The 17456-nt window shown below is 42.7% G+C and overlaps 1 protein-coding gene across 1 annotated transcript in view; it reads left to right on the plus strand.

Annotated features, from left to right (window-relative positions):
- ccdc102a (coiled-coil domain containing 102A) overlaps window positions 1-17456 on the plus strand; it is a 96250-nt gene that overhangs the window by 4439 nt on the left and 74355 nt on the right. Inside the window, exon 2 of the mRNA XM_084062153.1 lies at window positions 12933-13005. The gene's annotated coding sequence lies outside the window, so the exon portion shown is untranslated. The remainder of the gene's footprint in view (window positions 1-12932; window positions 13006-17456) is intronic.

Raw genomic sequence — 17456 nt, forward strand, 5'->3', positions numbered from 1 at the left:
AGAAGCTTATTTAGACCAATAATGGTATTTTATTAAACTCTCTCCATAATAAGTTAACTCCAAGTCTCAAATAAGTCTTTCCATCTCTGCAAGCAATAGGTCCAACTTAATCTCAAAACCAAAACAACAGGCGATGCCTTCTGAATTACCATAATTCCTCTAACCATGTGCATGGTAAATCTTTACCTTATATGACACACCCTAAGCAGCAACCCCTGGCAATCCTTATAATGTATCACCGATTTGTAATGGCCACAAACCATGATAAGGAAATAGCAAGTATTGCCCAAGCCTAGTTGGTGGGTGGATGGATGGATCCCTGTGGGGACTTGTCTTGTGTAATGTGTGAAATGTGAAAACCATGCATATATAAAAGTCAAATCGGGTCATGTAGGCATAATATACTCACCCAATAAAAAGGACTATTTCATTCTTGAAGGAATTGGTGAGTTTCCGTCTGTGTGAGAGAATGTGTCTGTCTATGTTTAGCTATGTTTGTTTAGGAATTGGTAATTACCGTTGGCAGTAGAGTTTGCATTAGGGGATGATGGTGAAGAATGCCTTTGGTCTAGTGCTCTTCAATGGAGCTGCACTATCCAGATTTCTCTCAGGCTACAGGTCTCACAATAGCCCTCTTTAATATCTGTGTTTGTTTGTGTATTTTGTTGGTAGGTTTATTTCTATGAGTGTGTGTGTGTGTGTGTGTGTGTGTGTGTGTGTGTGTGTGTGTGTGTGTGTGTGTGTGTGTGTGTGTGTGTGTGTGTGTGTGTGTGTGTGTGTGTGTGTGTGTGTGTGTGTGTGTGTGTGTGTGTGTGTGAGTATGATTTGTTTACATGTGTTCACATTCTTGATTTGGCTACAATCACACTGGTGAATGTTGACTTCCAAATCCTCTTTCCAAGCTGGGAAATACTCCCTGCTGTCTATACTAGGAAACAGCCATAAGTCACCCTGTAACAACGTGTACACACACACACACACACACACACACACACACACACACACACACACACACACACACACACACACACACACACACACACACACACACACACACACACACACACAGCCTTCCTGTCGGAGTGAAACCACTTAAATGACGTCATGGGCCAGTTCTGATGGCCTCTCGGTGAGCTGTCCTCCAGATGTAACCAATGAGAGCAACAGATGCTTGTGGTGGGAGGGGTCAGGAGACCTGTAGTTAAGTGTCAGAAGTCTCTCCTGTATTACTTATCTCTGTCTCCGAGCCCTTGCTTCCTGTGCAGCATGTCTTGGTGGTTCACTGGTTTGAGGCTAACTGAGGTTTCGTGCCCGTATTGGTCTATGTTCGTTAGAGTCCGACCGATATGGGATTTCGGGGTCGGATCGGAACAATTGGGGAATCCTAGACCACTGGTTACCAATGTTTTGTCTGCTGTTGTCTTAAAATGTGCAAGATTTTCTAATCAATTTGAACATTTAAGCACATTTTAAATAATTTGGATAAAAAAAAATAATATATATATATTTTTTATAGATATAAAGTAAACACATAAATGGAACTTTTTATTTAACCACTTTAGACATATTGAAAAGTTCTGCAAGCTCACAGCTTTTAGATCTGCTATTTTTTCTCTCAGGCTACAGTTCTCACAATAGCCCTCTTTATTTGAAAATGTTCTCCTATAATGACATTCCGAAAATAAGGACACCAAGTTGAAAGTGGTTAAAAATCAGGACATTGGCTGCATAATTGCTAATTCTCGATGTCGTCAAAAAAGTCAAATAATGGGCAATATACAGTGGGTGACCATTGACTTTGTCGCTTTTCATAAGAGAATCACTTCACTCATTTGCCTCACCCGCTTTGCAGTAAATTTAAGTTCCAAATACTACCACAAGGTGCCGCTTTGGAGTCACTTTTTTTGTGACAGAGAGACAGACAGACAGACATACATACAGACAGACAGACAGACAGACAGACAGACAGACAGACAGACAGACAGACAGATAGATGTCTTATATTAATAATAATAATAATAATAACTAGCAATAATTACGTGTGCTTAGAGCGTTTAAATTGGGTTTTCTGTTCAGCGTCGGGCAGTCAGGAACGCATCTCTGTCATTTTAGAAATGTTCAGACACACATTGGTTTCTGTCTGTCTGTCTGTCTGTCTGTCTGTCTGTCTGTCTGTCTGTCTGTCTGTCTGTCTGTCTGTCTGTCTGTCTGTCTGTCTCAAAAGTCCGTGGAGAGAGAGAGAGAGAGAGACAGACAGACAGACGTCTTATATGTTTTTTTTTCTCGCATCAATTTCTGTATAGTATGACTTTACCTCTTTCCTCTGTAAATGAAATAGTCTAGTTAGTGTAGCGGTTAAAACTGATGTTGCGTGATTTTACAACCCGGGTTCGAATCCCACGCTATAAGCATGCTGATCTGCTATTTTTACTTTTACTTCTACTCCACTACATCTCAGAGGAAAATATTGTACTTTTACTCCACTACCATTATTTGAACGCTTTAGTTACTAGTTACTTTGCAGATATAAATCATTACATTATAAAACATACATTATTTGCCCTATTTCACATAGTCTATTTGAAAATGGCCGATCTACAAGCTCACAACGCATTGCGACGCATTGTGAGCTTGTAGATCAGCTATTTTCCAATATTTCAGTACTTTAAGTATATTTGCCAATACTTTTGTACTTTTACTTTGATTGAACTCAAGTAACATTTTGAGTTCATCCATGACCGTAACAGACGACCGTCATGTGATCCATGGCCAACAGCGAGGCGTTTGTTTTCATTCTTATAAAACCGCGTGGCTCATTTATATGCACGTGAAAGTAACTAAGCGGAAAGTAACTAAGTACATTTACTCCATGTCCACTTGTTGCTGACGGTGCGTGGTAGTGTAGGAGCAGCGCTGTAAAAGCCCCAAGCGTCATCGGTGCAGGAAAGATGCGTATTTGGTTGTACACACGGAGACGCAAGGGTGGCGTTTTCAGTCGGAATTCAAATCATGATGCAACACTTTGTGAGCTTTTATGGGACACTGTTGTACAACAAAGTAGAATTCATTTGTGAAGAAAGAAAAACCCATTAACAGTTGAAAATAGCCTACACCCTACACCATTTCTGCCCATCCCTCTAACTTCATGTAGGCGCATTAAAAATATCAAAATTGGCCGCTCTGAATTTGTATCTGAACAAATACTTTGATAGAAGAGATAGGCCTACAGAGGTACTGTAGGGGGGAGGGGGAACCTGATAGCAGAGTTCCTCACTTGGCTTATTTGGAATAGGCTGCATACATTAACATAACCGGTTTGGCAAGAGACTGGGCCAGTGTTGTAGGCTAGTGCTAATTTTGGAAGTGGGGGAGCGCGGTTCTTGAGCGTATTGGAGGTTTTTTTTGTTACTTTATTTCGGTTTTAGGTTTAAGCTCTGATCCACCCGTCCCCCCCTCCCACGAAAGCCCCCCGACCCCCCGCACGCAACCACTCCGCCGCGCTGCGCCAGGCCGCGCTGCGCTAAAACGCACTGTCTGTGCCTGTGGTGGCCAACTGAAAGCTATAATAACATAGTAGTATGACAAGGGTGCCATTATATTCAATGATATTCAATTGTTTTGTGGAAAACACATGGCTCATCATGCTTAATTAAAGAGAGACTCACTTGCTTTTTCTAAGTGCTTTTCATTGTTTGGACAGAAGAAATTGTAAACATTTAGCCAATATTCGATCATCATTAAATAACAGACAGTGAACTGGTAAACTGGTGACAGCATGTCATGGATAGCACATTAATTCTTAAACAATATTGAGGAGGAAATAATTATAAACGAGGAACTAAAATAAAACAAACCAAAAAGACGCCAATAACCCCTGTCTTATAAAAACTGCCAAAGTGGCTCGGGGTTATCTGACATGACAGGCTGTGCCACTTTGGTTTTTGTGCTTTCTGCCGTGCGATGTGCTCGCAGCCAAGTCTTGACATAAGGCTCTGGATTCCAGGACCTGAGCGGAGGTCCATGGATGCTGTCTAATAAACATCAGAGCCGACACACGTTCTGTATGCAGTCGCGAACGGAGTGATGTTATTATGAGGTTCAATGTTCATCAAACTAAAGAGAGAGAGAGAGAGAACAGTGTCCCATAAAGTAGTAGTGGAAATAGCCGATCTACAAGCTCACAAAGTGTTGCACCATGATGCTTTGCGAGCTTGTAGATCTGCTATGTTTTAAAATAAAAGTCTGTCTGTTGGTTTTATGAATATTAATCCATTATACATACATTATATATATATAACGCACTGGCCAATACAAACTAATAGACGAGAATGAATAATTTGTATGCTCATCGCGTGGGATTCGAACACGGGTCGAAAAATCACCGGACAGCAGTTTTAACCGCTACACTAGCTGGGCTGTTTCATTTATAGAGGAAAATGTTGGAATATTACTACACAACAATTGATGCGAGAAAAAAAAAACATATAAGACGTCTGTCTGTCTGTCTCTCTCTCTCTCTCCACAGACTTTTGAGACAGACAGACAGAAACCAATGTGTGTCTGAACATTTCTAAAATGACAGAGATGCGTTCCTGACTGCCCGACGCTGAACAGAAAACCCAATCTATTGGCAAGAGAAAAAAATACGTTTATTTTCCCGTCTCGTTTTATCAATTAAGACGTTAAAATTAAACTAATGTTAAGCGCAGCATCATGCTATCTAACTTTATTTGCTTAATATTTTGCTTAATATAAATGTCACATCTTGTACTGTAAGCAACATACAGGATCTTTCTCTGTCTTTCTAGGAAAAACAGTGCCTAAAAACCCCAAAACAAACAATTTTGCTATTCAAATGAGCTATTGGCATGATAAAACATACGTTTACATTTTCCAAAGCAAGTGTCAAAACATAATACAAAAGTGTAAAGTAATGTATGTACAGTTTGGAGAGGATATACAGTAACTAGTAACAAATATATTCTTGCTGTCTGCTGTGGGCTGTAGGCAGTAGACCGCTGCTGCCCCTAGTGGCACAGAGTGGAAATCATACATGCCCTGCATGAAACGCATGAGAAGAATGAAAAAAAACGACAAAGTCAATGGTCACCCACTGTATATCAGCCAGACCGATATATCGGTTGGGCTCTAACGTTCATGCCTTTATTTTGATTAAAATGTTAAAACAGCTCCTATGTGGATATAGTAAACGGTGGTGTTTCTAAACATTGGCTTTATATTTGAGCATGTTTGGGGTGAAATTGTGCCTACAGTACCTTATAAAATCATTTATATCCCATTTTCTCTTAACAGTGGTGGCGGCTTTATTGCAATGGCGGCCCCCCACACCACTTCTGAATGCACATAAGAGGAAACATTGTGACACCATTAATTGAGAGTGCTAACTTCAAGCTCCTTAGCCTTGTGAAACTGAGGCAGTAAAATGGTAGGCCTAAATCGACTCCAGTCACAACTTGAAAGCGAAATATTTCTGGATCATTTATTGTAAGACATTCCTCCTCGGTTGCTACAGAGTATGATTGCCATTGGCCTTAACCAAATGCTAATATTTGGCGCCAGTGGAGCCATTGCTGGTGATAGAATATGAGCCCATAAATCTGCTATGCTTTCTTTCACAATCCCCATACTTCCACATATGTGTGTATTAATGTATTTCCACACAAGTATTTGTGTGTGTGTGTGTGTGTGTGTGTGTGTGTGTGTGTGTGTGTGTGTGTGTGTGTGTGTGTGTGTGTGTGTGTGTGTGTGTGTGTGTGTGTGTGTGTGTGTGTGTGTGCGCGTGTGCGTGTGCGTGTGTGTGCGCGTGTGCGTGCGCGTGTGTGTGCGTGCGTGCGTGTGTTGAGAGGAGCACACAGTGGTTTCTTTGAGGCTGGCATCAGGCAGCTCTTATGGTGGATTTATTCATGTCTTTATTACACGTAGGGATGTGACTCAGGGCTGCATATGGGGCTGATACGGAGGTTGGCTCATACTATGCTGAAGTAGACATAATAGGCTAGATAGTCATTTTATTAAATTCAATTCCATATTACTTTGTTATTACGCTCTGTTTACTTAGACAGAAAGACATGTGACAAAGGTCATGACTGAGACAGACAACTGAACTGATCACACTACTGTACACTACAGAGTCAGACAGAGTACTATGAGGCTAATGTGTTGGAGTAGGCAAGGTTATAGAAAAGTAAGGTGTTAACCAAATCTATCATTAGCCAATGTTGAGACGGGCTACTCATCTTATGATGGTAGAAATGAATCCTTTGTCAGAAGTCATTCCTTCTCGGCCCATCTGTATAAAATCTAATAATAGTGTGGAAATGTCAAAGATAATGAGGTGGACATGAAGCAATGGTGGTGTGATATTATGTCATGAGCTACCAAGACACCTACGATTTTATAAGACAATCACCACTGTCCAGGTGGTATGTGTGCGTGCGTGCGTGCGTGCGTGCGTGCGTGCGTGCGTGTGCGTGCACGTGTGCGTGTGCGTGTGCACTACCAGACAGATTTACTAGGCTTTAACGCTCAATTGCTTCTGTTGTTTCCCCGACAACGCCGACACAGCATGCCCCCATGGACACCCTCTATCTGCCCCAGAAATCAGACAAACAGTTCTCAGTGAGATCCCTAATCAATTACTACTCTTTGCAGATAAGACCATCTAAAAGTTCTTCTTCTTTATGCCTGGAATCAATTTGCCACGTGCTGCAGATGTAACCATGTTTGTTTTCATAGCTATTCAGTGCATAGAAGCTAATGGTTTCTGAATGTAGAGTTTAGTAATCCATACTGAAAGCAAAGCCTTGCGGTTAGATAGTTCCACTGTTCCACATAATCATCCTGATAAGTCTGATTAGGGGAAGCCATACATTTTACCTTAATAAGGTCATGCTGTAGTTCATACTGTATTGTTGTTGCAAATCAAATAGCCAGTAGTTGGGAAACACAGGGAACCACAAGGGTGTTAAAAAAAAAACAACTAAGTGCTGGTTGTCTGTTTTGCATAATAAGAGGTTGCCTAAGGCCACACAACACAAATTGATAAAGAAAATGTTTTAGATGTGATATATCATAACATTCTTATAGTCTGTGACCACTTCGCTGAGCCTTTACACTAGCCTGAGGGTTTATGGTATGAGGTGTGGCTGTATTTATTTAAATAGGTATTCCTGCTAAGCTTTTCTATGTGATGACTGGATTGCATCCAGACAATGTAGAATTCCTGATGACTGTGTGCCCCACCATTAGGCTAAGGGATGTGGTCTGGCTCATTGCATTACAATGCAATCAAAAATGCACTTGTTGCCATCCAGCTTTTTCCAGTTAATGCACCCTGGAGGGATGAGGTGATAAAACAAAATCAGATTGAAATGATGAGTGTCACCCAAGCCCAATAGAGCCAAGTTGAGTATACAGTGGGTTGGTAGTGAATCATTCCGTTAGACGAGGAGGATTCACTTTAGAGTGGGAAACATTTAATGACTCAATAAATGCAGCGTTGAGTGGGAAAGATCATTCGACCAGCAGGTAGACAGAAGTCTTGGGACCGGACAAGATGATGTTCAAGATCTTGCAGTGATGGTAGTTTAAAACAAAAATCTGTATGTAGTAAAAACATATCTCTTCATACATCTCCCTGAGTTGCACTGTGCAGTTACACTCTGTTGTGTACAGTATAATGCAGGCCAGCAGTTTACTGGAGCTGGTCTTTCTCAAGGACTCTTTGACAGGGGGTTGGCTGCAACAGGGATCCATGCTGTGACCCTCTGATGTGGGTTGGCCTCACTAGCCTCCATGCCACCCCACCACCCAGATACTAATGTCAACCAACTGTGGAGCTGGGGTGGTAGACAGGACCATAGGAAGGAGGCCATTTGCTAACATTTCTCTGAGTTGACAGGGGGTAGACGCTCGCTTACCACCATTCTGTGGTGAGGATGGGACCATTTCAAAAGCTACAATCATGAACGTATTTTATACAATGTTGCATTAACCAATCTGTATGGTAGTTAATACAATATAACTGATGTAGCACATATGCAGTGGTTGGAGACCCTGGTGTCAGGTAGGATACCTACTGGTTGACAGTGTTAATTAAGTTATTTGACGCAGGCGGCTGGATTGGACAATAGATTCTGCATCGTCGTTACTGTAGTTCAGTTCAGACATAGTGACGGGAGACAACGGACATAATGCTTATGTTATGTACCGTAGTTTTAACAGTATTTCTGTTTTCCTTAGCCTTAATACTTCAGTGGTATTTATTTCCCATAATCTATACCTACTTTCTTCCCTTCATCAGTCTTTCTCTCCTCTTTCTTATTCTGTCTTGCCACACCTTTCTGTCTAAACAATTAATTTACCTTTAATTGACATGTAATTAATAGCTCTTCTGAGGGGAGCTTTATGTTCATATGCTGCCTGCCCATGTTTTTATGAGATTAAACCCCTGTCCTCAGGAGATGAGAATAAGATAATGCCTTTGGTGTAAATCAAATTAAAAACACAGCCCATCCCATCCTCTAATAAATGTAAATAGTTAAAAATATGTAACTGTTTTACCCTTTCCACCACATGTCCAATACAATGGACACACAGACACACAAATGGCCCCCGTTCCCTGCCTAGTCCATAAGCGACTCAAGCCTCTATGTTTCAGTGTGAGCAGGTTTGGGTCATTATATCGCAGTTAAAAATGCCTCTGATCCTCATTAGGGCCAATAAACCTCCATTATATGTGTGTATTAAATACGTGTTGAGAGGAGCACACAGAGGTATCTATGAGGCTGGCATCAGGCAGCTCTTATGATGGATTTATTCTTGTCTTTATTGCACGTCTCTACTGGATGTGACTCAGGGACGCACATGGGGCTGATATGGAGGTTGGCTCATTAATACTGTATGCTGAAGTAGACATGCAGTAATAGGCTAGATAGTAATTTCATTAGATCAAATAATACTGTGTTATTACGCTCTGTTTACTTAGACAAAAAGACATGAGACAAAGGCCATAACTGAGACAGACAACTGAACTGATCACACTCATAGTGAACTGATAGTTTAAAATAGATAACTGTTTTAGTGGCAGCGGTGGCCTAGTGGTTAGAGGGGCGGCCTTGATACCGGAAGGTCCCTAGTTCGATTCCCCAATTCATCACATCAATCATGAATCACCGCTGAATAGCCCTTGAGCAAGGCTTCCATGCAGGGTCCGGCTGGAAACAAGCTTCGTGCTTAGTCCGACACCCTGGGTAAACAACAAACTTTGCTTTGCTTACCCTTTCCACCACATGTACAATACAATGGTCACACAGACACATAAAGATGGCCCCCCTTCCCTGCCTAGTCTATAAGCGACTCAAGCCTCTGTGTTTCATTGGGAGCAGGCTTGGGTCATCATCTCGCAGTTAAAAATGCCTCTGATCCTGCTGCAAGGACTTTGAACTTGTCTCTGTCGTGGGGAAAGATGAGGCTATAAGACAAACATCTGGTGATCCCAGGTCTGATGATGGTTCACCATAGGCCACCCATTATCCACATGACAGGACTGTTGTTCAGCAGTAGGCTAAACCATCACTTTCAATCCAGTTCATTCATTCTGCCCTGCTACACCCCCCCCCCCCCCCCCACCCACCCCCCCCTCCCCCCCACCCACCCCCCACACCGCCAGTCACCGTGGTGCGTTGACTATCCAAGCCGTTACCCAGACCCACCCACCAAGACAGCGATGTGGAAAAAGGTCTGTGCCTGTTAAACTCCTAATTGCATGCAGCCAGATGAAGAATAGTCACAAAGGACTAAACTAAAAGAATGTTTAGTTTTTATTATGAGGCAAAAGAGAAAATAAACCCCACCAAAGAGCAATGATTAAAGTACAGTACAAGTCCAATGCAAAAACACAGCTTCTTTTCTCTATGCTTCACACTCTGGTTCTACAGTACATGTTTTCTTCTGCAGCAGTAGCGACACCTTCAGAAATGCTAAATCATATCATATCAAACATTCTTGCAGTGAGTGGAACTAACGAAGGGATGTTCTGCTAGTCGAAGCCTTCTCGTCTGACTAACTCACAACTTGCCAAAGTTTAGTTTGATGCTATGTGCTCACTTCAGTCTACCTCTGTCTCTGTGTTTCATCATTTTCTTCTTATCGTAGCACTTGCTGAAGAGCAAGAACTGTTTACCCCATCTTACCTAATGGTACCACATTATGCAACCCCCCACGCATCCCCCCAAACTATAGATGTTGGTTAGCAGCAGAAGCTTTGAAGCTGCCAGACCCCAAGGAGTTGTTCCCCCTTTTTAGCTCTGCCGGTTCAACTGCTGAGGCATGTTCATATGGAACGCATCGTTGCATAATGCTGATGAATATTTAGACTGATAGTTGCTTGTGTAGGTATTAAGCAAAAGGAACGTAGCCTTTGGCGTGTTGCTAAATATTCAAGAATATTGCGAAGAGTATAGTGACTAATGTCTAACAATGTCCAAGATACAATACTGTATGTGAAGACATATTGAAACATACTGATTCGCTGGGGTATGTAAAACCTGTAGCTTACTGTGGATGTTGGCCTTTTTGGGACGGTTGAAGGTCAACACACAGCGAGGTTGCCTGATAAAAGTAAGCAAAACACAATGAAGAGCCTAGATTCAACCCCACTTCTTTATTAAAGGCAGTCCTGTATTATTTTGAACATGTTAATTAGCGTTATTTTCACATACATTCTGAAAGACTGTGATTAGATGGATATGTTATTTGAGCTTTCATTTCACCTCATCATAAATCAAAATACACTTGATGTATTTTTTACTCCAATATTTACAAACATTTCCAACATAAACAAACGCAACATGTTGTTTTGTAAGACTGATTGGGCCTTTAATAAATAAACCATGTAGACTGTTTTTCTCAGAGTTTCAGAATGTGTTCCATATGATCGGTGATGATGTGGGATGATAATTTAAGATCCTTTGCGTGTCTGAACACAAGTGTCATCGTAGTTTTGCCTTTGCCGTCAGTGTTATTACAGGGAGTCATTTAGACCCTACATATGTCATTTGTGGTGGTAAAGGCACCAGAATGGGAGCCATGTTTGAATGTTTTGGCTCGCTGGGTAAGATCCAGGGTAGAGGACTCGATCACCAAACTGTGAAGAGCAAGCAAGGAAACACTGTCCCTCTTACGTTACCACAATCTATCACCATCTGACTCCATGTCTCCTTCCCATCGTCTAACTTCACCTCCATCAATCTATGGTTCTCTCTCTCTCTCTCTCTCTCTCTCTCTCTCTCTCTCTCTCTCTCTCTCTCTCTCTCTCTCTCTCTCTCTCTGTGTGTGTGTCCTGTTGAATAAATTATGGTTATCTGATACTGCACCACTAGGCTGTGCTGAGGTGGACATTCTGGGAGGTGATACTGTTCTGTTTCTATCAGCTCGCACACACTCAAGGTGTCTCTCTCTCTCTCTCTCTCTCTCTCTCTCTCTCTCTCTCTCTCTCTCTCTCTCTCTCTCTCTCTCTCTCACCCTCTGTCTCTCTCTCTCTCTCTCTCTCTCTCTCTCTCTCTCTCTCTCTCTCTCTCTCTCTCTCTCTCTCTCTCTCTCTCTCTCTCTCTCTCTCTCTCTCTCTCTCTCTCTCTCTCTCTCTCTCTCACCCTCTGTGTCTCTCTCCCAAACACAACATCTTTCTCCCTAAATGGCTCATGTCAAATGTGCCTATACAGTATATGTTATTCCGTCATTGTGTATAGATTAGCAGTGGATCTAATCTCTGCATGACATGGCAGAATGTCAGTTTTAAGCTTGATTTATGCTGGTTTCAGAACAGGCTTCAGATACGTTGTGACGTTTAGAATGGACCTTGTGGTGCAGTTTGAAAACTCTCTAAATCAGAGATGTCCAAACATGTCACCAACTCTAAGTCCATATGTTATGAAAAAGATACGTAGGGGGCTGTGAATTGGAGAACACCACACATTTTTCCTTGAAGATTATTCTCAACAGTTTCTGTCAAGCTACTGGGTAGTGGGTAGACAGCAGAAATCTTGAATGCACTTAAATCCTATATACTTTGCTGTCCACCATGGTCCCCTCTTTCTTCCCCTCAACACCTAATCGTCTTGCTGAAAATAGCTGATCTACAAGCTCACAACGTGCTGCAAAATAGCGTGTTGTAAACTTAGTAATATACGTACTGTAGATTTGCAATGTTTTCACTTGCACTCCATTACAATGGCTGTTGGCCCCTTGGTCCACAGCCAGCCTCCCAAGACCCCTAGCACCTATTACATATCACAGTTCTGAGGAACCATCCGGGATTTTAGAAGTTCGGGTTGGACAGGTTTCAGAAGCACTTCAGAACAGAGTATATTGAGGCCTTTTGAGGGAGAGCGGACAGGGGTAAGAATGTTTCACACTTCCCACTGGCCCGGCCCAGTGGTGTCCGCAGTAGCCTCCCACATCCTCACTCACATACGACTGGGTGGAGATGCCTGGCCATGTGGTCTGTGTGTGTACAGTACAGTGTGTTTAAGGTTGTGCGTTTTTCTAATGGCATGCAGGGCGTATGCTTGCATAGGCATGTCTCCGCGTGACCACAGAGTGAGTGAGAGTGCGTGTGTGTGTGCGTGTGTGTGTGTGCGTGCGTGCGTGCGTGCGTGCGTGCGTGCGTGCGTGCGTGCGTGCGTGCGTGCGTGCGTGCGTGCGTGCGTGCGTGCGTGTGTGTGTGTGTGTGTGTGTGTGTGTGTCTGTGTGTGGGGTAATATATCAGAGTGTGATAAAGTGTGCTTTTACAGTGTGAAAACGTAAATTCTTCACTGTGCTGTGTGTGTGTGCGAGCGTGCAAGAGAGTCTGTGCAAAAATGCACTATATAATTTCCTACAGCATTCCCTCTTTCTGCTGTCACTCCACACAGGCTCGGCTCCATGGGAGATAATATTTGAGATGACAGACGTCGAGACAGATCGGATGCAGCAAGAGACAGACTGGTTAGTAGAAGGCAAGCAGATAGAAATGCAGAGGTTCAGATGAATGGAAACATGACGGGCTAGCTCTCAGTTTGAGCCACATGTCAATGATGGACATTAACAGACAAATTGTAGGATTATTCTTAACACACTCTTCAACACACATACCTAAGTGGCTTTTTGACTAATTAACGTTTGGAATGTAGTGAGATATATTTTTCTTGTATAAGACATTATAAGCATGAGTTGTCTTTTAACTCCAATGAGAACTAGAGATGGGAGATTTCTCTGGGAGATAGCACAATAGATAGGAGTCATTATTAGGCCTGTGTAGTGCCAACCAGATGTTCAGTCTGGGACTATACCAGCATAGCACAGCATACTGACCATTGTTCTTAGGTTACCATGGCAGAGTTTTCTATTATGCAGGAGAGTGTGGGCAACCATTCTATTTGTCTATTAGACCTAATTACACAGGAGAAATAAGAAACGCTTTCTCCACTTGTACTAGTTGAGGTTACAGCTACATAACACTGGCCACATTGCTTGTGCGGAGCGTAGCTTACTCTGTAACTCCTAGTGAAATATGTGTTTACAAACCTTATGTTAACATTTCATTAACAGGCGGCTGTGAGAGACGGAAACTGACTCATTTGAATTTGGTCTGATTCACCAAATAGCAATTATTATTTCAGCTTCACCATAGAGGCAATCACATTGGGATAAAATGCTTTGTGTGTGTGTGTGTGTGTGTGTGTGTGTGTGTGTGTGTGTGTGTGTGTGTGTGTGTGTGTGTGTGTGTGTGTGTGTGTGTGTGTGTGTGTGTGTGTGTGTGTGTGTGTGTGTGTGTGTGTGTGTGTGTGTGCGTGTTAGGGCCGTTCAAATATATCATAAAAATTGCAGACCTTGGAAAAAATGCGTGATCAATTGTAAAAATAGATATCTCATTAGTAGGCATGGATACCACTCATTCCTACTATAATGCACACAATCTCTGTGTATGTATGCGTGTGCATGTGTGTGAGTGTACCTTTGTTTCGCGTATCTCAAGAACCGTCTGACTGATGGACTTCAAACACCGACGTAGTGCGGTGTTTGTGCGTCAAGACGGTTGGATAGGCGGTCGCCCAGAACCACAGATCCAACTGAGATGCCCATATATGGGCATATACAGATGACATCAGAGATCTCCATATAGGGCATAAAAGAAACAAAGACAGACAGTACAACGGGTACTTAATTGAATCCCCATGGGGCATCAGTTCTTTAGTGGGAATCGATCATAGAGTTCTTGGGACATCTGGATGGTGCAGGGGTAACATACCTGCTCACCTAATGAAGACTAGGGTTCAATTCCTCTGTGGTGCCTCTAGCTTGGCCTGCTGCTCCACCGGACACAATTGGCTGTGTTTGGAAGTCGGTTGGGTCCGTTCTCTGTCACTGCAACAGCGACTCCAGCAGGTTCGTTGTGGTGCCTGTTCAGCAGAGGGTGAAGCTGGGAGGGATAGCATGTTCCTCGGCACACGTGACGTTACACCCTCCCGGTGAAACTCCTCACTGTCGGGTGAAAAAGAAGGAGCTGGTGATGTGTACTGGAGGAGACATGTGGTTGTCTGCACCCTCCCCAGACCAAAACAGTAGGGGTTGGCACTTGGCAGTGACAGGAACTACTACACATTGGGGGAATTGTCATAACAACTAAATTGGGGGAAAAAATAAAGAAAAGCTGCATCTTGCACTGCAAACAACCCGGATCAGTACCTTGATAAGTTGCACTAGATTAGGAGAGCAGGGATAATAGTCTAACGAGAAAGCTTGTCTAATTACGTTTGACACATCAAACATGGCAGACTGTGTACAAATCTTTCCTCTCCCTCGGAGTGGCTTAACTCTTTAAGGCAGAAAAAAAAAATCCTTTTTCCTCCAACCCGTTTGATGTTTAGAAATCTCCCGCTGGCCCAGTTTCAAGAACTCTCCTACTTGGAAGAGGAATCGGTTTCATGTGGAGGATTTGGAGCCAGAGCTGAAATGATTAGGCTTGTATTAGAGTCACAGAACTGTAATGTCAGCCATTCTGTACCTTTTCCCTTATATGCTTTGTTCTTTTTAATGAGAATTAACCTTTATTACTATTGTCTTTCTGAAGGTCATCCAGCTCCACAATTGAGCTTTAATTCTTTGGTGATTTAATATAAACCATTTATATTTGTGATTCTGTTTGTTACTTCAGGGACGTATTTGGCTAATCTTTTTATTTTTTTTATTTTTTGGTATATGCCTTTTGTTTTGCTTTCACACAACATAGGCTAATCCAGTTGTATACTGACCTCACAGCATGTTGTTTCACTTATGACTGAATTGACTTGGCCCATAAAAGATGAAAACAGTTTAGTCATTTTGTGGACTGCCTTAAACTCATGTTACTCACATTTACCGTAGAGATACAGTACAGCAAACCTATGAGGCATGCTTTTGCAAGCTGTAATGTGTGCGGTATTTGTGAAATCGTATATCAAATATTTGCCAAGTGCAGTTAAGCACTAAATTGTTGTGAGTCTGTTCATATACAGTAAGCTGTGTCAAAAGTATATTTCTCTGGTGCCTTTCCCTCCCAACAGTATGTCGGTGTCAAAAGGCTCAACTTAAGCCAACAGATTTAGCTGATCTTGGTCCAAAACGTTCAGTCACTGGGAACATTGGCTAACTCCTGACTGTAGCCTTGAGTTCTGTTCTAAACCACAGGAGGAAGAGGCAAACAAATCCTTGAGTTCAATTCACATAGATATACAGGGATCATGTAGCAGCCTGGTCGAAGTTTAACTTGTAAATACGGTTGTCAGATAAACAGTGGAACCAAAATACAGTCCAAAAGCACAACAGCTAGACTTTCTGCAACACTAAATTTCCATTTGCTGGACATCTAGACATCACCTGTCAGGGCTCATTTTATTCTATTTTATTTTATTGCATAGGTGTACCCAGTGGGATTTCAAACTCTTAAATCTGGCATGTTCTTCTACACACTGTAAAATCCTCGGTGTTCATTTACTCTGAGAGTGTACGAAATGGAACCAAATGGACCAGTAACAGTTTACTGTGCCAAATCTTTTGTAATGAGCAGAGAGAAAGGCCAGGCCCTTACCAAGGCCTCGGTAGGCCTTAGGGTCACAAAAGACAGCTACATTCCCCCTATCGTTGGCTCATGTGGTGAGGAACAGCCCAACAGAATTTGAACAAGAACGCCATATAGTCAGCCACTCAAGAGAGGAACAGAAGGGGATATTTGGTCTATCATTTAAGAAAAGGCTCTGCACTGTGTACAGTATGTACTGTACATTACTGCAGTCAAATCAAACCAAGCAGCATAAGCGCTGCTTGAATTCTGATTCTGAATTCGCTAACAATTTTGCATTTTTGGCTGTTTATGCTCACAAAGTTATGTAAAAAGACATGAAAATAAACCAAATAGAGTCAAAGCAGCAATATGTTTTAAGCTCCACTACCCTGAATGGAGCGAGAAATGTCTACATGAAGGTCTAGACTGCACACTGTTCCTGATCTATAAGAGAATGGACACACGCACGTGCATACACACACACGCACACACACACACACACACACACGCACACGCACGCGCACGTGCACGCGCACACACACACACACACACACACACACACACACACACACACACACACACACACACACACACACACACACACACACACACACACACACACACACACTCCTTTTTTTCAGTCTGTGGTTGAACCTCTAAGGCCCAGCCAACCCCACAGAGCTAGAGAGATCTCAGAACCTGGTTCTAATTTAGAGTAGGGAACACACACAGACACACGCACACACACACACACACACACACACACACACACACACACACACACACACACACACACACACACACACACACACACACACACACACACACACACACACACACACACACACACACACACACACACACACACACACACACACACACACACACACGCCCATGTGCACATAAGCACACATTTTTTGGAAAGTGCAGGGGGAAATCCTTTGGAGCTACATCTCATGTCTCAAATTCAAATAAATCTCTGCCTTTAACACACAGTCCCTCTGTTGCCTCTTCAGATCTACTACATTGTGTGTGTGTGTGTGTGTGTGTGTGTGTGTGTGTGTGTGTGTGTGTGTGTGTGTGTGTGTGTGTGTGTGTGTGTGTGTGTGTGTGTGTGTGTGTGTGTGTGTGTGTGTGTGTGTGTGTGTGTTTTGTGTGTGTGTGTGTCTGGGCGTGTGCGTGCGTGCGTGCGTGCGTGCGTGCGTGCGTGCGTGCGTGCGTGCGTGCGTGCGTGCGTGCGTGCGTGTGCACGTGACCTCCCCTTGACTTTTGTTCATCTCACTAAGATAAAGAGACCTTTGCATTGACGAGCAAAATAAATGCAGTCAGTATAGGTGTGTGTGTGTGTGTGTGTGTG

This window comes from Gymnoscopelus microlampas, assembly GCF_963454915.1.
Source record: "Gymnoscopelus microlampas genome assembly, chromosome: 1".
Lineage (NCBI taxonomy): Eukaryota > Metazoa > Chordata > Actinopteri > Myctophiformes > Myctophidae > Gymnoscopelus > Gymnoscopelus microlampas.